This window comes from Artemia sp. Qi Xiang Cuo, chromosome 8 (genome assembly GCF_049724085.1).
Source record: "Artemia sp. Qi Xiang Cuo chromosome 8, ASM4972408v1, whole genome shotgun sequence".
In the NCBI taxonomy this organism is placed as follows: Eukaryota; Metazoa; Arthropoda; class Branchiopoda; order Anostraca; family Artemiidae; genus Artemia; species Artemia sp. Qi Xiang Cuo.
In genome coordinates, this window is record NC_142801.1 from 60,098,789 (window position 1) to 60,104,470 (window position 5,682).

Here is a 5,682-nt window from a genome sequence, read left to right on the forward strand (position 1 = left end):
TTTTAAAATAAAGTAAAGAACTTCGTTAAACTAAAATGAACAAAAAAAGAATCAAATAATCTACCAAGCATACAACTACCAAAAATCAGTGTCAATAAATAAATGAAACCCAAAACAAACAGAAATTAAAATAAAAGTCCAACTCAAAACGAGCAGAAATTAATATGAGTAAGGTTCAAAACCCCTATGTTTTCTAAAAGCCAGAACATAATTTGTACTTTGCTGAAAAATTCTTATAAATGTTTTTACTTTTATCACTTTAAGAAATCAAAAATTAATTAAGATTTTAAGTCTTTTTTTTTTCAAATGACAGCATGCCTAGGAGAATTTTTCATGCGAAACTGTCCGCAAGAAATTCCGGGGGATTTGCAGCAAGGATGGCACTGTCCAAGGGTAATTTTCCAGGGCGGATGGATTTTCTACCTGGTAGGAACTTTCTATGGAGAATTTTTTATGGGGGAGGGGGGATATTTCATAGAGGGAGGTGGATTCCCCGGCATTAATTGAGTGAGCTATCAGAAACTAAAAAACAAGGTTTTTTCAACTAAAAGTAAGGAGCAACGATTAAACTTGAAATGAAAAAAAAAATTTCTGTAGATAAAAGGGGCTGCCTTCTTTTGAATACCACGCCTTTACGCTAAATTTCTATATTTTGTGTCAATTATTTAAGAACGACTCCTGAAACGCAAAGGCCGCTTAAGTATAATCTGAATCTTTTTTATAAGTACTAAGCACTTTAGCATAAAGAAGAGGGTATGGATTGGGGACAGCTCCTTCCATACATGGAATAATGCCTGTTCGTTAAAGTTTTAAAGCTGGTCCTTACTTTCAGTTGAAAACTTATTTTTATTTAATTGTTATCAAAGTTTCCGTTTCTAGATTTTCAGGTACTATTGAGTCAAGCCACTTCTTACTTACAATTTGTTCAAAGAATTGTTTGATCTCCGTGATATTGGTTGCATCATAACCTGTTACTGAAGATAATCCTAAATAAAAAAAAAAAAAAAAGAAAAGAAAAAAAAATAAAGGCATTTTACAAGTTCTTATAAGATGATTATGTATTTAAAAAAAAATAAAAGCACAAGCCTAGCTTGGCCAAATACACACTTCATGGTAAAACAAAAAAAGGACAATAACAACAATGATGGTTTGAATTGAACCTTACACTTAAAACTTGCACTTTTTTCATATGAAATCAAGCGTAATAGTAATTCAAACATAAAATGAACGTAAATCTCAATCATTGAATGAGGGAAAATTAAAACAAACAGAAACTAGTAGTCGTAAGCAAAAACAGTCACAGTTACAAGGAGTCACCACTGCAAGAATAGACAGTCTCCAGAAGTCAGAGTTCCAGTTGTTGCAGTCGTAAGCTGTCACATGTGAAAGTGGTCGTAGTCACAAACAGTGTAGTCCCATCTACTCATAGTCACATTCACAAGGAGTGGCGTTAAAATAATTTGCAGTCGTGGTCGGAAGTACTTACCGATGAAAACAGAAGCCTCGGACAAAGCCTAAAGCCTCAAATGAAGAGGAGAAAAATGGTTAATAAAAAGCTAATAAGAAAAAATATTGCGAAGATAGTGAGGTACAATATATGGTCTTGTTTACCAGCGCTAATTTCGACAATGAACAGTTAGAAAAAGCAAACTTCACAGTAAAAAAGGATGCGCCTTTAGGTATTTTAGATATATTTGACTTGTCACCAGAAAGACCTGAAAAAAGTAACTATAACCAACTAGAAACCATAAGTGATAAACTAAAAAATAGTCTAATGAAAACGATTTCTAATTTTGAAAGTCAAAATAACGACCAGCAACGTCTATCAAAATCTAAACAAGAAGAAGAAATAAAAAACTTTCTATATCGGTTAGTTTTTGTAATTAATCAACCTAAAGCAGATGTTTTAGAGTTGAAACTTAGTGGTCTATATCAACAAGAAATATTGAAAGGTACTATTTTCAATGAAATACTAAGTAATTCATTAAAACAGTATAAAAAAATCTAGAAAAAGGCCTATGTAAAAAAGGTGGTCGTCCTTCTGGCTGGATTGATGGGGAAAGTGTCGTACGTTACTTCAAAGAACTGGAAGACAATGTTGTCACATCTTACATAGTAGCTAACATGACTTTAATGTATAATGAAAAAAACCTTGGGTGTGGTTCCTTTCAAAACTTGAATTCATTAACTGACCTACATCAGTTTTTAGATGATGCTAATGGACGTTTATTGCTCGTAGAAACCCTATTCAGTACTATAAAACTTTTGCAGTACCTTAATACTAAATACGACTATACTTTAGAAAAAGCTAGTCGGATTTATATTTCCCTAGAAGAAATTTTACAAAGTGAGCAACATAGAGAGGCTGTTGTGCACGCATTCAAGAGTTCAGCCACCAACTTATTGACGATAGAATGTGATGATAAGGCGTATAGTCAAGAAAGCCTTTTGGGTCTATATAATTCATTATTGTCCAGCATAACTGAAGTAGGTTCTAAGAAAAAAATCATTTTAGTTAATCATAAAGAAAAAACTAATGCTTTAGTTGAACATTTTCAAAGTAAAAATGCACTAAAGTATTATGAATTGGATGATGAAATTAATCTACAGGATTTTAAACCATGTTAAGACCCTTTGGAGAAAAAGCTAATACTTCTTCAGGGCAAAGGAGAAAGAATAAGTTTAAATCAATTGTTACATCCATTTCCTCGAGATATTATAGATTTAAATGCATATGCTGATCTTGTCCAAGGTAAAGAGATAAATTTAGGTTCTCAATTGGCTGATTTACTTAAAACACACGATTATTATTTAAATCGTGAATTCTGTCGATTATAGATGAATTAGGTATTAGAAAATGATATATCATTTCAGTATACACTGATTTAGGCCTATACAAAGGAAAATTTTCATCTCTTCTGTGAAAAAAAACCCTATTGCGCATATTCACTGCCTAAAGCGTGAGCCTGGAAAATTAGTTTGGCAGAAGTCATAAGTCTCTGTATCTTCATTACATAAATATGTCAAGTCTGGAAGAAGTTGCGTTGAGTATTATTCAGAGTCAGAGTTTTTAGACCAGTGCGAAAGAAATAAAGTAGTAATCATTTCTGATACAGCAGGGATGGGGAAGACGACGGTTCTGACGAGCCTATCTGAGAAAATAAAGGAAAGATATTCTGATAGATGGATACTAAGAATTGATTTAATCAAGCATACGGATCAGTTAAATATTCTAAATAACTTGACAAACAGAGGCCAATTAAATGAGGATCAAGCAATAGATTTTCTGCTCAACAAACTATTGAAGCTTGATGATGGTCTAGAGAAGAAACTGTTAGAGAATAATCTTCGTTTCGGTTCTGATAATGGATTACAGGTAGTAATCCTAATTGACGGTTTTGATGAAATTGCCCCAGATTATAAAGATATTGTTATTAATTTGCTTGGCGGGTTGAAAACGACTAAGCTGGAAAGATTGCTGGTAACTACTAGGCCAAATATGAAAACGGATCTGGAGCGTTCGTTTTGTGTTCTTGCCTATGATCTAAAGCCATTTTGTAAAGATACAGATCAAGTAGATTTTTTAATTAAATTTTGGAAACAAAAATTCAAGCAAGAAAACGTTGCTCAGGTTGAGGATCAACAACTAGAAATGTATTGCAAGAAATTAATAGCACGATTTTGTGCATCAACTAGAAGAAGAGAAAAAGAATTTACTAGTATTCCATTGCACACTTGGATGGTAGCAAACGTTTTTTATGAGAATAAAGAGAGAAAACAAACAGAGCCATGGCAAGGATGTAAAGAATTTTTAAATACTCCTAACATTCAGAATGAAAAACCAGTCCTGCCAAGTCAACTTAACATTGCAGATTTATATGATCGTTTCATAGAAACAATATTCTATGATATAAATTTTAAAGAGAAACAAGACACAGATTTCACAAAACCAGTGAACAAAAGGTTACTTAAAAAAGAGTACCAAAAGTTTAAAGAAGAGAAACAAGAGCTAGCACTATACACATTGTTGAATAACGAAGATTTTAAAAAAGTGTCTTCTACAAATCAGGTGGAGATTAATGGTTGGATCCAAGATATTCAAAAGTGGTGATGAAAATACAGGTATTATTGATCAAATTATAGGTGATAAACCCCATTTTACCCATGCTACTTTTGCTGAATATTTTGCCTCTTTTGCTGCAAAAATTATCGTTGATATTAATGGGACACTTGAAATCACGGACGAAATATTACCTTATGCCTCTTGTATTTTTATTAACAGCATAATTAAGCGATTAGAGAATACAAAAAGAGCAGAAGTTCGTGCATTGTTAACAGGACAGCCACTAATAAAATTTACTTCTCAAAAATGATTTTTAGGCGTTGTTGAGGCTTTATTAACGTCAGGCCATGATGAGTGGCCGCAGCCTGACGATGAAGGGAAAACAGCATTACATTATCCTGTTCCAATTGGTCATAACGACATTGGGTTGTATATGGATAAATATTTTAGTATATATTGCAATTACATCTTAGATAAGGAAATTTTAGAGCATGGATACTTCAAGAAAGAGAAAGAATATATAGCGTCGAAGTTAGTTCGTTTTGTAAACAAAAAAGATATTCATGGTAAAACTGCTCTTTATTATGCAATCGAAGACAATAGACTAGGAACTCCTTGGGAATTGCTAAAAAAAGGTGCTAATAGTAACAACTTAAATGTAAAAGCATTAGTGTTATATGTTATTAAACAAGGACTTCAGAATATATATAATAATGGCGAGCTAAGGCAGATAAAAGAGAAATTATTATTACAAGATCCAAGTCCAGTCTCTGAACTTAGAGATTATGAACTTCCAAGGTTGCTTTCTTATTATTTTGAAAATGGGCGGCTTCAAGTGATTATAGCTATACGAAATGCTATAGAGGATCCAGTGAAAAAAAAAAGGATATACTCAATAAAAGTTATGCCGGTTATACACCTTTAGATCGTGTGAACTTCAGTGATGAACTAAGCGATGATGACAGACTGCAGATTACAAAATATTTAGTCAAAAACGGAGGTATAAAGACCAATAATCAATTTTATATTGATGATCCTTGTTATCATTTCTTCCTCGGACATCGTGAGAAATGCATGTATAATGTTGATCATTATGCAAGAATTCTAGAGGGTGCTATTAGAGAGGGTCATATAAAAACCTTTCAACATTTTGAAAGTAAAGAAAAAGATAAATTTTTATATTTATCTATGGCATTGCATTACAGAAATTTTGATATTATACAATATCTATATGATAGCTATACAGAAGCTATCGCATTAAATGAAGACGGCATAACTGCATTACTAAGGGCAATTATTTCTAAAGCTAACCTAAAAATCATTAAGTATTAAATTGGCAAAGGCGAAAATGTTAATGCAAAAGATAAGAAAGGTATTTCCATTTTATGCTGGATTATAAAGCTATAACTTAGATTGAATATAATAAAATATTTGATTGACCAAGGAGCTGATGTTAATATGGAAGATAATTCCGGTAAGACACCTTTACTTTACGCTTTGCAGACTATAAAGGTTCCTTCACATTGAATTTCGGCTTTCCGTTCTCCCCGTCACACTAAACTCCGTAAGCCTTCCGTAAGACTCATAACCCTCCGTAAGACCTTACGTTAACGTAACCG

The 5,682-nt window shown here is 32.7% G+C and overlaps 1 pseudogene; it reads left to right on the forward strand.

Annotated features, from left to right (window-relative positions):
- The first annotated feature begins 306 nt into the window (after positions 1-306).
- On the forward strand, positions 307-5,458 carry LOC148949654 (uncharacterized; annotated as a pseudogene).
- Positions 5,459-5,682: the final 224 nt, after the last annotated feature.